The following is an 18,890-nucleotide window of genomic DNA, read 5'->3' as shown; positions in this document are numbered from 1 at the left end:
GCGCACGAGCTCCAGGGTCGCAAAATATATCGCAACTAGCGGCGCATAACTAAAGGTTGCGCGAGCACTGAAGCTTCAAGTTACGCTGCTGGAAAAAGGTATAAATTGTTTTTTTAAATTGTGTTGGGACTTGCTTCTTCTTCCTCGAAGTCTTCAAAAAGAACAAATGCTCTGGATTATTTAGTCAACAAAAGTATCCCAACAATCTCAAACACAGGGTATGGAACTATAGAAGTAGGGTAAATGATATGCTGTATATCTTTAAAGATGAACTGTTAGGAGTCTTTAAATCCATGATGGATAAAGCGGACGAATAGGATTCTCAAACCAGAGTTTGTGTAGCAAAATTCTATCAAACCTTTCAAAGTTTGACTTCAATTTTTTACTTGAACTATTTTTGTTATAGCATCAAGATAAGAAATCTTGTTCAATATCTTACCAAAGAAAGTTCATGATGTAGGTTACTGCAGAAAGAAATCAGATGAGTTTGAAGAATACCTAAGATCATTGAGAGAGAGTTTCAATAATATTTAGTAAAAAAATGAAAGAACCTGAAGAGTCACATTGTTCAAAAAGGTCAAGAGTAAATGAAGTGGGATTTGACCACTTTGCCAATGCCTATAGTTTGAAATGGTTGATACTCTGAAAGAAAAAGTGAGTACTAGATTTTCTGTTATTGAGAAACAAGAGTTACTTGTAGTATCAGCAACCGGTAACAATCGTCAAAGTGTCACGCCACGTCACTGTGCATAATCATTATTGAACTTGCAGGAGCAGGAGGGAAAAGACCATTTTAAGTAAGCTATGTATTAGACAATATATATACATATACTCTGTTTTCCAGGTTTTTTAAGTAAGGCTGTTTTGCTCGTTTTCGCTGTGCAGTGAAGTTACCAAGCGGAGAAGCAAAACATACAACCTTCCGCAATGTCTTCATGAAGCATATGACAAGACACATATTCTTTTCAACAAATGTTACGAAATAAAATCAAGGGAACACTATTTTCTACATTCTGAAAGCAATTACTTCTTTCTCCATATCGTGTATTTTCTCCTTTGTTCACGTCATGCCTAGCGACTGCAGCGCTCCTGGGCTTCCCAAGAATGTGTTCGTGTTGGAACGGAGCCACGCGTTTAGCGGGGAAGTCTTCCGTTCAGCCCGGATAGCTCAGTCGGTAGAGCGTTAGGCTTTTAACCTAACGGTCCAGGGTTCGAGTCCCTGTTCGGGCGTAGTTTTTTCTTTATATTTTTCGTGTTTTGAATAATAATCTAATGGTTTTAAAAGGTACTGTTATCTCAGTGTTGAATCTTGCAGCCTATATGAACGGCAATTACTTTAACTAGTTACAGCAGAAAACAATTTTTACTTAAGTAGGCTATGTGTATTACGAAGGTAATGTTACCCGATAAAATGTACAATACAAAGTGTTGTATAATATAAATTAATTATAACACTCGTATAGAATATATCCGAGAATGGTCTTCTTGACACTTTGAGAGGTGCTCACTCTCCATCCCCCGTCCCAGTGTTTGGAGTAATCTCCCAAAATTTATCACCCCCCAAAATAGGTTTTAGACCTACAAGTCTACAACTAATGTAAATAAGGCTCAACAATGTATAGTTAAAACAATTAGTTGATTTTTTTTTAATGCTAAACTAAACTCGCTTTGCTGCTCCCTATCTACACAAAAACAGTTGAACAGTTGTCCGTGATGAACTGAACTGTTTGACGACGTGATGACTGAAAAAGGCAATTACAGTGAAGGAAGAAATACAAACAAAATCTACAGGAAAAAAAAAACGGTAAAAATTATTCAGCAGTGTTGGTAATAAATGAATTAATAAACCTAAAGAAAATTCTTAAGTTCTGCAGTATTCCTGGGGTAAATGTTAGTATGCTACATTGAAAGCTCATTTTCCCGGATGAGCTCTTTACGGACAAACGAAAAGTTTAGCTTTAAAAGCTGTGATCATTGTTAAAGTTCTTCAATAAAAACTTTAAAACTTGATGAATTTGATAACAGTTATAAACAGGGCTGTAGTCGAGGGTACACGGCGGTATACGCCGTATACCCTCTGCTTAATCTTAGTCATATCTTAGTCATTAGAGCAGCGTTTCCCAACCTTCTTCAACTTGCGGCACACTACGGATATAACTTGAATTCTTGCGACACACTTACAGATATTATTATTTGTAAACATAAAACACAGTAGTATTTTTTTTCTGTGATTACTGATCTTCTCACAGAGAAGAAAGCTCGATCACTAGTTTTCCCCAGTGGTAAATCATTATGCTTATTCTTCATTCTAATTTAAAAATAGAAAACAATTGCAATGAAATATTGGACTCAGGTTTTTAAAAATACGCTTTCTTTTTCGAAAACTGTATCCAACCTTTCATTAAGAAGGAAGATCACTACATAACGAACGAACAAATTTCTTTTACTTTTAAAACACAAATGTACGTAATTTGTATGCATGTTTGCTTTGTCGAAGAAATTGAATGACATTTTAAAATTTCAAGTTACGACATAGTCTGCAACAATAATGAAACAATAATGGTCATAACAATGATAAATACTTTTCTCAACATTAAAAATGTAGAAAAAGTAACACAGTATGAAACTTAAAATTGTAGATTCATAGTAAAGGTTCATAGTAGTGTGAAATACAAATGTACATTTTTCCCTACGTTTTGTAATTTGATTGCTATAGAATTAATAATTTTGTTTCGATTTCCTCGCGGCACACCAGCGGCCCATTCACGGCACACCTGTGTGCCGCGGCACACCGGTTGGGAAACGCTGCATTAGAGTGTACCTTCTGCTTCAAAGTGTATAGTACTTTCTGCTTTTGTTTTGTTTATATTTATTTATTTAATCGAGCCATGACTCCAATGATAAAGTGACTATATCACTTTTTTCTTTCATATTCTTAACAGGTGTTCAAATATATGTCATGAAAAAAATCCGGCTCGATTTTTTCTGTTCCTTCTCGAAGAGAGTGAGTTCCTTCTCCATACCTACACCCATTTACGTTATTAATGGTGTGATTTAAGTAAGGAGTGTTATCAAGGAAATAACATGAAATGCTTTTAGACTATAAAACAGCAATGTATTCTTTATATTTTAATTGAATTAATTAATACATACGATTTACATTGTTCATTAAAATTCCTTCATGAACAATGACAATCATAGATGATCACAACACAGCGTATATCCTCTGTAAATTTTAGGACCACAGCTCTGGGTATAAACATAATCATTCATTACCATTTGCGGATCTAAATGGTAAAAACTGGAGAAGGGCAGCCAGAACCCAGCCATAGGTATATCATAAGTTTATTATAAACTTTCAAAAATATATAAATAATTGCTTAAGTTATTTTTGTTACTCAAAAAACTGGAGGGCCTAGGACCCTTCGGCCCCGGACTGGATCCGCCACTGTTCTTTACATGAGAAAATAGTCATTTGTGAAGTATGCTCCAGGCAAAGCTTACTGATTGTTCAATGATGTATTGTTTAAAGTTTAATTTTAAGAATGCTATAATTAGTGTAATTTCCTTTGCTACATTGCTATGCTACTCAAACCGAAAGTGCCTCGTACTTTTTTTCAAGGACATATGAGCCCTAAATCTAACAGATGATGAAATAGTTAGTACATTGTTTTAGAATTGTATGACTTCTTTGGTACAAAATCCTTTGGAAATTTCTTCCAAATATTTTCAAAAGGGCCTGTGACACATCCATAAGGTGTCTGGGCCTCAACAACCGATTTTGATGAAACTTGGTAGACTAATAGAACACCTTGCAAAACTAATGTAACTAGCAGGAATTTGTCGAAAAAGCTGTAGTTTCTGAGATACAGTCGATTCATTAAAAATGTCATTTATCGTGATATCTCGTGAACGCATCCACCGAGATCAAGCAAACTTTGCAAGCCATAGTAGATACATGATAGCTTTAAAACGAAATTAAAACGAATTGTCTGCACCTGCGCAGAATGTGTAAATAATTGTGCGCATGCTCATATCTCGAAAACGTGAAGAACTGCAATATATTTTTCTCTTCCTTAGTTTGAACTACATGACGAGTATAACATAATGCAAGAAAAAAAACTAGACTCAAAGGTAAGCGTTTTCAAGCAATTGAGGTGAGAAGATGTTGGGGTGGTCTGCCCCCGGACACCCGCCTCTAGTTACGCACTCTGCAGTCTGCATGGCTTCTCAATCATACATTTTCATTACACATGTGTAGAAATCATATAGTTAACGTTAATAGTCGCCATATTCGGGTCGTAGTGATATCAAGTAATCAATGTAGTGTCAGTCATCAATGTTGCACAGCAGTAACACAGTATTAAGAGAGCGTAAGGATAAACTATCAGGCCTATTGTGCGGTCTATTAGAACACGTCAGTGTGATGCAGGTATCTATGCTTCAAAGAAACTTGCAAAATCATAGGCTATATGATTACCTTTATATAGTTAGTGTGGCCATGAGACGAGACCTATCTCGTCGCGTGGAACAGTCTCGTCACAAAAAGTATAGCCTGGTTCCAATTAGGGATTGGAGAAACTCGTTTTTAAACCGGTTTTTATAAAAACCGAAATCCGAAACACCGGCATTTCGGTTTTATTCAAAAACCGTTCCGGTCTTTACCAAAACCGGTTCGTTTTTTCCACCGAAACCGGGTTCGTTTTCTCCAACACCGGTTCGATTTTTTCACCAAAACCGGTTTCGGTTTTCTCCAAAAACCGGTTCGGTTTCTCACCAAAACTGATTTCTGTGAAAGCTTTTGGTAAACAAAACTATTTCTGTGGAAACGGAATCGATTTCGAACAACGGATACTATTCTGATCAGAAATAGAACCAATTTCGAAAAAAACCAAAACCGGATCCGGTGAAAAACCGAAACTGCTTTGTAGAAAACGGATAACCGGTTTCGGTAAAAACCGAACCGATTTCGGTTAAAACAGGTTTGAGTGGAAAATCGGGTTTTTGAAACTTTTCAAAACCCGTTTTCTGTTTTCCTAAAAACGAAAACCGGAAAACCTGTTTTTGTGCCTACCGCTAGTTTCAATAGATCGCGACTATAGGCCTCATAGTTTATCCTTACGTTCTCTTAATACTGTGTTACTGTTGTGCAACATTGATGACTTATAGTACTTGATATCACTATGACCCGAATATGGCGACTATTAACGTTAACTATATGACTTCTACACATGTGTAATGAAAATGTATGATTGAGAAGCCATGCAGACTGCAGAGTGCGTAACTAGAGGCGGGTGTCCGGGGGCAGACCACCCCAACATCTTCTCACCTCAATTGCTTGAAAACGCTTACCTTTGAGTCTAGTTTTTTTTCTTGCATTATGTTATACTCGTCATGTAGTTCAAACTAAGGAAGAGAAAAATATATTGCAGTTCTTCACGTTTTCGAGATATGAGCATGCGCACAATTATTTACACATTCTGCGCAGGTGCAGACAATTCGTTTTAATTTCGTTTTAAAGCTATCATGTATCTACTATGGTTTGCAAAGTTTGCTTGATCTCGGTGGATGCGTTCTCAAGGTATCACGACAAATGTCATCTTTAATGAATCGACTGTATCTCAGAAACTATAGCTTCTTCGACAAATTCCTGCTAGTTACATCAGTTTTTGCAAGGTGTTCTATTAGTCTACCAAGTTTCATGAAAATCGGTTGTTGTGGCCCAGACACCTTATGGATGTGTCACAGGCCCTTTGAAATAAACCCTGTGTATCTATAGATTATTAATGGCTTCGACGTCTGTGACACGATGGTTAGATTCTCTCTCTCTCTCTCTCTCTCTCTATTTCTCATCATAGGCCTACGAACCTCAAATTTTACCCAAATATTCTTCATGAACTTATGCTGTACAGAAAGAAGGGTCTCATGAAATGCGAATCCTAACGAGAATTTTAATCATTTTATCGCGGTTCACTAGATCTCCGAAACCATTGGAATTAACAGTGGCGCCGTTTTCTGATTAACTTTGGGGAAAGACATTCAGGTTTGTAAGATATAGTTTTAAAACACATCAATGAATAATTTTAATACAATTACGGATGCCAAAGCAAACTTCAGAGGAGCTCGGTCCCCCTACGATTGCCCTTTTTGCATTGAAGCATAAACGTTCTCCTTAATAGTGTTGTGAAATTCGAATCCTAGAGGGTGACAGAGGGCTTGAAACAATTTTCATCGCTCATCAGACCTCCCAAACTACTAGGGAGGAAAGAGGAGTTTGACTATTTGTTCTGCCGCCGTAAAGATCGTCAAAACTATTAAGGGTAGGAAATTCAAATTTTGTATACATTATCGCCATGTACCCTAGAACAGTGTTCCACAACGTTTTTCTATTCGCGGCACAGCACAATTTATCCAAGACAACACGGCACACTATAAAGTTACTCGTCTTAAAAAACGTATTATACAACACTGTTAATAGTGTATTATAATCAACCTATCTATTATTATTATTATCGAACATATTAAGCTCATTAATAATTTATGAACATGAGTTAAAATGTATTATGACACTTAATACAGTGGATTTAAGCTCCATAAGATGTATTACTGTGGAAAATACACGTCTATTTCTGTTAAAATAAGTATTTGTAGTCATACTTTCAATGCGATACTTTAATTAACAGTACGTAGAATAGAATAGAATAGAATAGAATAGAATAGAATAGAATAGAATAGAATACTTTATTAGTCATTAGACAACATAGTTGCAATAGACTTCGTCCAGAATAGTATTTAAATTGTAAAAATTATTGAAATGTAACAAAAAAAGAAACTATGGCTATTACTAATTGACAGTTAATAACTAATTGAAACTATTACTAACAGTTATAACACAATTTGCATTCTTCATATTTACATACTTCATATTTACATATAGACTTCATAATTACTTCATAGAAGTATTACTACATATATACTTCATAGAATAAATATACTTCATATTTACATTGTTGACACTACCACATATCAATAAACAAAAAGCCCATTATTACCATTATTAGGGTTAAGCCTTCCATTGAATTACGTCTTTCAAATTTGGGTGAAGATCCGTAGTAGCAACGGATCATTCACGTAGATGGGTGATCCATAGAGAAATCGTTGGGAAATGTCAGTTGCATATAATCGTCGATGGATTTGAGTCTTTCCGTCTTTGATGTTCTTATTCCAGCCAACGTCGAGAAGCTCAGTTCACACAAATGTGTAGTTGAAAATGAAGTCAGCGATTGATTCTGTCAACAGAGGGACGAATTTTTGAAATTCAACTAGCAGCTTCTGAATCCAGGAAGATTTTCAACATCTCTTTACGAGCTATTGTGTGTGGTTTCTTGGCCTTTTACGATTAGCGGAGCTACCGTATAACAACTAATATTCTATGCAATTTCCGAAACATTACTGTTGGTGTCGTGAACTTTTATTTTATGAAATCGATGAAAACACTGCACGTAGAATAAAATACGGCAAAAAATAAAATACTAAGCATATAAAACATAGTAAATGGGATAAAACAATAAAATAAAATTAATTTCTTGCAATAGGTGAAAGTCTGCGTCACACCTTTCACGTTGCCGGGGCACATCAGTATGCCGCGGCACACCGGTTGTGGAATACTGCCCTAGACTGTAAGACAAAGATTTACGAAATGTGACCGCTAAAAGAGATTGGAAGTTTTTAAGCCATTCACTAAATCTCAGAAATAGTTGCGTGTGGGTAATTGAAATTTTGTACAAATTGTCTCAGACTTGAACAGGACAAAATTTTCTGGAACTCAACTTCTAAGGAGGTAAAAATAAACAAATTAATAAATATTTTCTCGCTTTAAGAAGTTGAAATTCTGTACAAATATTCTATATAGCCTATCCTAAAGTTTGTGAAGAGAAAAAATGGAGTTTCACGTAATTCCACTTCGATGGTTAGGTTCAGTGAGTTTTCCCCGTATTCATTTCTTTTGAAACGTTCAGTATACGACTAAGAAATTTGTATGATATATACTGTTGTATACAGGAAATGAATATCTTATGTGGGAAGTCAATTTGGCTAAGTTTAGTGGCTAAACTGGAAGAAAATTTTAAGGGTGGCTTTTGGAAAATTTGCTTTGAAAGATATAAATTTTGGGTAATAATTAGGGTTGCCAGCTGTCTCGAATTAAGTGGGACATCCCGAATTGAAATAAATAAGTAAGTGGTAGTTTGGGATACATTCTATGACGGGATACCAAAATATCCAAACCATCTTAAATATACGACAGTAGGCCTAATTCTTGGTGACTTGTAAAATTCGACTCATAATGAGTAGGCCTACCTGTGGCCATCGAGATATCGATATTAGTTCTATCACTAACATTTTGCGTCTCAGCATCAGTAAAATCACCGCCAATGTTGTTCTTCGACCGCCTCAGTTATTCATAATGTATGTTCAATCAACCGCCAATAAATTGATGCTATGAGTTTTCTGGTTTAAATTTTAATTGCAATTTTCGTTCATTAAGATTTGTATTTCTTCCTATTATTCTTATAGGAAGAAATCCTCCGTTTGTTCCCTCGTTCATTTACAAATTTGACCTGTACATGTTCCTCGTTTTAAGCTTAGCAAAAGTTGGCACAGGTATTGACGATTTCCACGAAACAAGAAAACTCATCCGCTTTCAGGTCCAAGGAAATGATTTAACTTGGTGAAATTGAATTTTATAGACGCCTCTGTAAAATGCAATAAAATCTGAGTGACGATTTGCATAGATTGAGGTGAATCCACCATTTTAGTATGCAAGAAGACGATCGTTTTACTCAGTAACATTATTTAATATTTCATTCTTTTCATAATCCATACTTATCCCTATGAAGGACTATGGACATTCCATTAAAGGCATGTATTAGCTAAGCCCCACGTTCAAATCAAAGTTTATCTTTTTGTTGTTCTCTTCAAGATAAAAACGTTAATAAAAAATCATTGAGAAAAAAGTACAACTACTCCCTCTCAGAGGGCATACTATTCAATTTTTACGAATTATGAAAATAGATGGCAGTGCAGTCATATTCTAGTTGAAGGAAGTCTTTGAGCTTAGCTGAGTTTCTTTCTTTTTCCTGCCTCTCTCTCGCTGACAGATGGTACGGTACGTCTGTCGATTGTCTGTGACCTTCATAGGAATTTCCTGATGAGTTTCGTCCAGTAGCAGCGTTCCTGTGCAGTAGTGTTGTTAGTACGAAATTTCTCATTTTCGGAATGAACACTTCTGGTCATGCGGGAATTTTCCTTTTTAAAATAGGCTGAAAATGAATTTCTCAAATTTTCTAGTATATACTTTTTCATTCATTCTTTCTTTCCTTCTTTCAATTACTCTTCCTCACACACACAGATATATGACTCATTCATTTCAATGTCGGTACACTGTTGTCAGTTGGCGGGAAAGTTCCTGTAAAACGGGAAATTCTAATGGACCGGGAAATTCTGAATTTACAGCCTAATAGCAGTTTTGTTTCCATTCGTTCTTTCTTCCCTTCTGTCCAGTGATGCCAATTCCTTCAGAACAGTTTTCACTTCACAAGCTTCAGAATTTCCCTTTCCCGGACAAAATTTCCCTTCATCCAAACCGTCCAAGTACTGTATTTAGTAAACGTATTTTTAATCGTTTTCGCTTTCACTCCTCACCCCAATCTTATAACCACACACAAGCAGATACCTGACAGCTTTCCTTTGAGCTTACGCAGAATTTGAACTTGATTTATTGTTTAGATATCTAAGGCGTCGCGATAGAGGAGGGGAAAGGATATGGAAAGGTGTAGGCCAGGACCTATGTTAAAGGTGCAATCTCTGCATTTGCCTGGTGTGACTGAGGAAAAATCCTATAAATACCTCGGTCGGGACGGACAATCTAAATAAATCATTTAAAAAATATAAAATAAATATTATGTAAATTTAATTTTTATCATAGATATCATGATAGATTTTAATATTAATGTAACCTAAAGTACAAAGAAAATATTAAGTATATATTTTGTATGTACTTACATAAGAACAGCACTCCCATATTTACTGAACCGAATAAGAACAGTTACAAAGAAAACTAGCTGCTACTGTCTTTGGCTGTACACGAGGAATGTTCGTAAGCACAATACAAAGTTTAGAGATGTGGAATTTTTAAGAATTTATAATTCAGTGCGTACAGTCACCAAAAAATTTGTAAACTTACACAAACACACATACACTAATGACCCAGTATTCGCCCACATATACATATTTACATTCAAGACACGCATATTTTCCTCTCTTACATCGATTAATCCTCTTCACAATCAATTTTCTGGTTGGGAAAAACATCTTCTGATTAGGAAAACCAAACTGTTATAATACTTGGGGTAATAATTTAATTGATAAATATTTAATCTTATTGCATTGCATTTAATTCAACAATGGGAAGATTAATTTTGATTAAAGATTTTAAATAAGCATTGTTGTAATGTTTCGAATTTAACTGAATATGTTGATCGATGTGTAATATTGATAAATATTAACGAATGCAAAGCAAGATAACTTGTGAGAATTTATGTGAAATACGGTATGTGCAACGGATTATGTTTGGAACATATAGGATGTTAAATTTATACCGAATTTTAATGAGATTAATCAGATGCGTAAATGGGCGATTCTCTGGCAAGTGGTCCATTGTCAGTAAATTTTCAAAATTAATTTGAAACTATGATATTTATGTTTTCCTATTAAGAAATAGTGTAACTATATACTAAGATATTTAAAATCTTTTTATGAAATATATTTACAAGATTTTGACCACATAAACTTTATCCGTTCTACATCATGCTCAATGCTGTTCACATATCCCAATTTTCAAATAATTTTCAAACTCAATTCTAAATCTATAGTTATATGAACAATAGAAAAAAATATGAAGTGGACCTTTGGCAAAAATTTGCCTATTTTGTTTTAATTAATATATTATTCTGGTAGGCAAAAAACGTAGTTTTCTCATGTCATGTTTTGCTGTCCCGTGCGTAACGGAAAACATGTATTTTTCGTGTTTTCTTTGTAATTGTAGAAGATAAAGTATTGAAACTTTTGCTCCAAAGTAGAATTATTATTAGCCTGTTAGTGGTACTTATTAAATTTGTTTATCATCCTTCTTATGTATTTCATAAGGTATAGAAATGTTGTCCCGTGCGTAACGTGACGCACGGGACATTTACAGATTTATCCAAGAAAGTGAATAAAATTAAGTTATTAAGATTTCAATACGTGTTTATTGTTATTAAGGTTAAGCAAAGAAGAATAAACTTCTATATTAACTCAAAGAAACATGAATTTGCTGTAAGAAACTAAACCAAACATAACTAAACATAACTACCTAAAAAGTCTACGTTAAGTTACATAGAGACATTTACCACGAGGCTTAAAAAGAAATTATCATGATAAATCACACTTTTTTCTTTTTATTAGAAACGTGGGTATCAAAGTTGGTTTCACAGTCTTGTAGAGGGCAAATGGATTCGCTTCAAAACTCTTTAGCTCTTTACAATAAACGGCTACTGATTCTGGGACCTTATAGTATATTCTTTCATTCTTTATCAGCAAATTAGATGCTTGAAGTATATTTAAAACTTGATCAAATGAGAAATAAGATCTGTTCTTTTCATCGAAACAAAAATTTGTACAACTGTTATCCTTGCATTTCAGATTTGTTACTCTAATGTCCCCATCTTCTACATCACTTTCAGACACACATACATACCGATATTTAATCCTATATCTGGAAGAACCACAATCAAATTTTACTAGGGAAAATCCACCTGCTCTAATATTGTCCATTCTGAGCTCGACAGTTGGTGGGTTGGAATATCATTATGAACATCGTCTTCAAAGTTGTATTCTGAATTAATGTCGCTGTCATCATTTGATGAATATATCATTCTGTACACTGGATCTCTTTTCGTTTTCCTTGAAACAATCCGACTTGAATTACCTTGTTGTTCTTCACATTTTAGAGTGATTTCCTGTTCTAAAGGGCTAACAACGAAACAATGCGGAATGGGTTTCGCAAAAGGAATGTGAGAGGAAAAGAGTTAATCTTATAACTTGTCTATAATGCTGCATTCTCACTTTATTTTTCAGTCTCACCTTCTTATGATTGTCTTAATTTTCTAGCCCTTTCAGCGTCGCTCATTGCTTTTGTTGATCGATTCAGTTCACCACTGACAATATTACTTGGAACAGAGTTACTTGCTTGTGAATCCATATTACTTTCTTAAAAAAAAAAAAAAAAAAAACTCACGCAAATCTTCACTGTGAAGTAACAAAGAATCATACCAAATAACCAAAACCCAACTATTTCACTTCAATTCACTTCCCCGTATTTCAGTTGACAATGGAAGCGTTCAAACGAATGAATGTTTGTTAGGTAGCACAGAGGATCGAGCAGCTCAACAGTTGTACAACATTAGAGGTTTGAACGCCATCAATCAGCGCTCAGACAAATACTCTAAAGACATGGTAATAACACTAAGCGAGTTGCCTAGCAAAGTTCGACTTTGATACTTTGGAATGTAATTTAATGCATTTAAATTAAATTATTAATGCAAATTTTTTGTGCTTGTTAATGTCCAAATGTTAATCTTAAAATATCAATCTTTTTAGTAAGGATATTGCATAATAACAGTCTTAGAACAGCCATACAATTGCATGGTTACTTTTCTGTCCCGTGCGTAACGGTGAGTCGAAAAAGAAAACATAGTGTAAAGCTAATTAAATTCTATTTTCCAATTTAAAAAATATAATGCACAGTAAGGAGAATGAATATAGAACATAAGTAATGGCATATAAAATGAAAATTCTGCCATAAATCGCAGAGAATGTCCAATGAAATTTAGGTTGTCAAATGAGCTTTTTGTCTGAGTCCCGTGCGTAACGCTTAATTTTGGCTTATAACTCAAAATTGCAATTGTTTTGTGTGTTTCATTTTATTTAACACTAATAATTTTTCCCCTAATTTTGACATACTTTTTATTTTATTTAAAAATACATTTTTGTTTAAAAAAGCAGTTTTTGTGTACGAATGTCCCGTGCGTAACGCTGAGAATCGCCCAAATACATTCAATCTATAAATGATCGAAGAGAGGTTCAAATTTCCCTGCAATATTGAGAGATTACAAGCAATTTCCCTTTTTCCCTTTTCTCCAAAATTTACTCAAAATTTCCCTGCGCCAAGGGAAATTTCCCTTCAATTGGCATCACTGACTGTCACTCACTCTCACATTTTAACGTAGACATAAAAACACACTCATTCATCTCAAGGTCATTCATCTCACTAGGGTTGCCAACTCTGGAAAATAAAAAAAACCGACACCCCCTCAAAATCCCCTATGATATAGGTCTAAAGGTGAAGTAACTCTGTTCGGACCTATCCATGGGGAGGAAATGTACTATCGTGAACAAAAATAAATTAGCACCCATATTCTGCATATCCTTAGTACATTCAGTAATAATCTCAATAGATACATTGTGCTATAAATGAGAAACTGAAATCTGCATTGATCATTTTATTGTATTTACCAGTAACTGCCACTTCTTTAAAATTATCGAAAAAGATGAACAAAAGTATATTAATCTTTACGTGACAATTTTGGATTTGGAAAATGAAATTTATTCTTTAAACTTATATTTCAACTACAGGAAATTGATTTGAGAAGTCCTTTTTCACTCTCAATAAATGTATAAAATTCCTTACAAGTAAATTTCAAATTTTCCCTGATACAGTCCCTGTCATCTCTTTAAAATTACCTAAACAGATGGACAAAATATATTAATCGTTGATAGATTATGAAAGGTGACAGTTTTGGATTTACAGAATGAAATTTACTTTTTAAATCTATACTTCGAACTAGATGAAATTGCTTCGAACTAGATACAAATTTGAAAAAAGAAAACGGGTCATTAAGGTGCTGGTAAGAAGTTTGTACCGGTTACCGGCTTTAATCAAAATAAGAGCAATATTTCCGGCCAGGCCGGTCAAAAACTGGCCAGTTGGCAACCCAAACCCCCCACATAAGCCCATGTCCAACGATATTTTTGTTTCTTTTCAGTAATTTCATGGACGTAAAATTGGAAATTTCGGTTCAGTTCATTTTCCAACAATAAATAAAAAAATTGAATACAGTATTTCAATATTAACCAGGTTTACATAACATAACACTAATGTATTTGCTGTATAGTGCATACACTACAATTACCACATTAAGTATGAATAATCCCAAGTTGTGTAGTCTTGCTGCAACGGACACCTCTTAATTCACGGACAATAATCTATCCTATCGGTGTCTTTTTATTCAGACGTTTTAGTTATTAAAGTTGGTATAACAGGAAGTGAATACCAAACTTTACTATGAAAAATATGAAGCCAGTTCGCCTGCATTCTGCTGGTTTGCAGTTGCTGGGGTCGTATAAACTGAGAAGGTCAATCTGGCTGTCATTCAAGCCTTTGAAAATCCGGCTGTCCAACGTACCAGTCACTAGCATAATGTATTCATAGACTTTAAAAATGTATGTTGATACCAACCGGGTATGGCAGGTTATCTTCCTTTGCTGCTTTGGTATCCCAGTATGGTATGATTTTACATAGCAACACCTTGAAAGCATGGACACCCAAAGAAAATTTTCTAGGCGGGGCATCTCCCTAACTGCTATATTACGTTTGGAATTTTAACTTGTATTAAGAAAATCTTAAGAGGCTTCATCCCGGCGAAATTAAAATACTGCTAATTTTACACTAATTATGTGATATCTTCAAATAGATAAAAGATAATCGAAATGTGGAACAAGAGCGCCCTGGACAATATCATTTTTCATGAGATACCGTTATCACGACTTATTTATCTGCTTTCGATTTCCAGCCATTTAGAAAATCGGCATTTATTTTCGCGTTTCTAAACGGCTGAAAACGGAAAGCCACTAGGTGACTTGTGATAACGGTACCTCACGCAAAATAATATTGTCTAGGGCGCTCTTGTTCCACATTTCAGTTATCTTTTATCTATTTCAAGATATCACATAATTACTGTAAAATTAGCAGTATTTTAATTTCGCCGGGATGAAGACTTAAGAAATTTAAGCTGTTTTCGTGAGCCAGGGGGCGGGCCCCATCCTTCCCCACCTTCAGGCGCCCATGCTTGAAAGGAATAAATAATTACAGAAATTTGAATCACTTTAGGGATCGAGAGACGGAAGGCGCTGTTTTCTTGATATTTCTAAACTACGCCATACATAAATATGGGAAGTCTTACAAAACGGCTAAGTCTGTCCGTTCATCAGTCGACACAGCAAAAACTGTAAAAGATAGCGGTGGTATTTGAGAAAACTCAAAAACTCACTTTCAATAGTAACTACCCCTTATGGAGCAACGTTATATGATTATTTATGAAATATAGTACGAACAAGATCGCCTGAAAATTGTCCGAAAAGAAGCCCCTTCGCCCCCAGTGAACTATCCCTTGGGGATATTTTTGTAAGACGAAATTTACCCAACAGTATAGATTTAATTTTTTTAAAATTTGATTTCAGTTTAGCGTTCCTTTCAGCAGTGAGGCTATATGAGACGAGGATCTACAGCTTAACGTGGGATCCGAACCATATGAGCTCCCGCTGGGAATCGAACCCGGGTCTCCTACACCAAAGCGCGTACACTAACCGCTTAGTCACGACAGAGCTCTTGCTACCTTTTAGAGTTATTAATGAAATTTTTATTTATGAAGTATGACAAAATCGTCTGAATTATGCGTGAGAAAGACGTCCGAAAAAAAAAATACCTCAACCCAAGTGTAAACTACTTCTCGTGGATTTTTCAGGACACATGAGTTACGTCATATTGTCATTTTATTAATGAAATATTTATTTATGAAATGTGAACAAAATCGCCTCAGTAGTTTAAGAGAAAATCGAAAAGAACTCACCGATAAGAATAAACTCTACTCGTAGATTTCTTCCAGAACAGTATATACAGGGTGTCTCAAAAGTCCCCTGACATAGAGTAACACTGTTATTACCAGAGTTACAACAAAATGTAAGAGTGGAAACCGTCTCCAAATATGATATTTTCAATCTAAAGTGAAGGACTTTTTTAAATCGGACGAACCGTTTGCGCTGTACACACTTTATACGCCCAATGTTAAATGAAAATGCAAGATTGCCATTTACCTGGATCCACCACATAAGGAAGGGATTACTGTTTAAAATGGAGGCTGGCTATCGACATGTTAGCATAAAAGACAGTATCTTCATTCACTCATGTTGTGGGTCCTGGTAAATGGCAACGCTGCATTTTCATTTAACATTGGGCACATAAAGATTGTACAGCCCAAACGGCTCGTTCGATTTAAAAAATTCCTTCACTTTAGATTGAAAACATCATATTTGGAGACGGTTTCCCCTCTTACATTTTGTTGTAATTTTGATAATAATAGAGTTACCCTACGTCAGGGGACTTTTTAGACACCCTGCATATAGGGTTGACATGTTAATGAAATACTAATATATGAAATATAAACAAAATAGTCTGAACTGTTTTCGAGAAAAGAGAGGAACATGGTGGCTCAGTAGTAGAGTGCTTACCTCTGGTGCATGGGGTCCTCGTTCGATCCCCGGCTAAGTAAGTTTGTGGTGGACAAAATCGAGCCCGTTTCCTCCCACTTTCGCATTCCATCAATTCTTCCATCATCATACACTTGCTTTAACCATCGTCTCCCGTAGCTCCAAGGGCACAATCATGGGACGTTAAACCTTAAAGATTTCATTTTTCGAAAAAAATAGCATTTTTTAAACTTTTATTCTACAGTAAATTACCCCTATTTGGGGGGTTGAATTTTTTGAAAACTATAGATTATATTATTATTATTATTATTATTATTATTATTATTATTATTATTATTATTATTATTATTATTATTATTATTATTATTATAATTATTATTATTATTATTATTATTATAGCTAAAACTTACGGTTAAAATTTAATGAGGATATATTAAACACTACGGCCTCTAGAGCAGTGATTCTCAACTGGTGTGTCGCGATACATTAGTGTGTCGCGCAGTCTCACAGGATGTGTCATGAAATGTTAGAACCAAAAGTTATGGTGCATTGAATAATTAGTTACAATCAATTTTGAGATAGACTGTATTAGTCAACACCCCGAGTCAAGGGAGCAACAATTCTCAATATTACGTAGAGTCACTACTCCATAGAAACCAACTACTGTAATCTATATTACTGTTAATTAAAAAAAAAATCAAGTAAGTGTGTTGGGATGTCGTGGGCATTCAATATAGTGTGTCGTCAGTCAAAAAAAGTTGAGAACCACTGCTCTAAAGGAGTAAGCATGTTTACAAATGGACGGACATATATTCAATTATCACTTTTCCGATATTTAAAGGACATTTAACGCGTAAATCCGCTGAAATTTCGAATTCGATTATTATTATTATTATTATTATTATTATTATTATTATTATTATTATTATTATTATTATTATTATTATTATTATTATCACGATCACCATCCTTTATCTCTGCCGCGATTCTAATTCTTCGTTGGCGTCAATAGCGGCAGAGATCCGTGAACTAAGCTTGGCACTCCTATCATCGCTCCAAAGCAGAAAAAGGTAAAAGTCAACGTAACGAGTTTGTTATTTAACAGAAAGCTACCTATAAAAACCAGTATTATTTTACGTAAATATCAAGGCGAAATAGTGTAAAGCCACAGGATTATTAACTGGAGAATGGACTCTTTCGTTTCAAAGCCTGGATTTTTGATGTGGTGGTTTTCTGACATTCTGCAATTCAGCACAAACAACAAATTGCGTATTATCTACAAAGTATTGACTCCCGGATAATTTTCCCATGTAAGAATTCTGAAATCATATTGAAATTAGCAGTCTTAGATATGATTTGGCTATCACTCCACTTATTTTTCTGCTTCTGTTCAACTTGAAGTAATATTCCATCCGGGTTGAGTAAGTTCAAGAGAAATGCAACTGTGTTTTAGAGGCAAGAGCAAAGGGGGAAAAGGTTTACGATCAAAAGCTATCACCATGAAATGAAGTTTCCTCTCACTTGAAAGCAATCACAGAGGTCTTTGATTACACCAACCATCTCGTTTCCTGACTCCATCAACACATGATTTCAAGCAAAGCTCGGTGATAATTTTCTGCAGAAGACGTCAGCATCAAAACAAGTGCGGTACATGCTTTTATTTTGTCGCGTATACATATGTATGTACTAGAGGGAGAGTTATAACTATAAAATATTTCCAATTCGAAGGCATTTTGCACTTCAGAGGTGTTCCAGATATACAGGGTGTTTCTAGCCGAGACCGATGTTTGGAAGATGATTCCTGACTCCGAAATAAGGCAAAAAGAATAGATCAGCCATGGTATAGAAAGGATTCCTTTCAGTGCTATGACCAGTCGAAAATTTGTCAGAAAATTGCCAAAAACAGGCAGAACTCGAGGTCAAGGAATCGGATTGAAATCGAGCAAAACGATATGTTCAATAGATTCCATTAATGCCCATAGTTATGTGTGTGGTGCAGGGTAAGAAACTAGAATAGGGTATCTTGTCTTTCATCCCATATTCTTCAAAGCCCTTCCTCAAGTTTTCTAATATCCTATAAATTTCCTTTTCAGATTCTGCAACAAAACAAGCGCCATATCGTCTGCAAATCTTATGCATCTAATCATTCTACCTCCTACCGAAATGCCATCTTCATCATTTAGACCCTTTTTCACTCTCTTTTTCATTAGCTACCGGTACACTAATAAGTGATGCTAGTGCCAATCAAT

At 35.0% G+C, this 18,890-nt stretch overlaps 1 non-coding gene across 1 annotated transcript; it reads left to right on the top strand.

Annotated features, from left to right (window-relative positions):
• Positions 1-1,157: 1,157 nt before the first annotated feature.
• On the top strand, positions 1,158-1,230 carry TRNAK-UUU (transfer RNA lysine (anticodon UUU)). Its single transcript has one exon. It is a non-coding gene; the product is annotated as a tRNA-Lys (tRNA).
• The last annotated feature ends 17,660 nt before the right edge of the window (positions 1,231-18,890 follow it).

Source organism: Thermobia domestica, chromosome 3 (genome assembly GCF_964235325.1).
Source record: "Thermobia domestica chromosome 3, izTheDome1.hap1.1, whole genome shotgun sequence".
Classification (NCBI taxonomy): domain Eukaryota; kingdom Metazoa; phylum Arthropoda; class Insecta; order Zygentoma; family Lepismatidae; genus Thermobia; species Thermobia domestica.
This window is presented reverse-complemented; position numbering and strand designations above follow the sequence as displayed.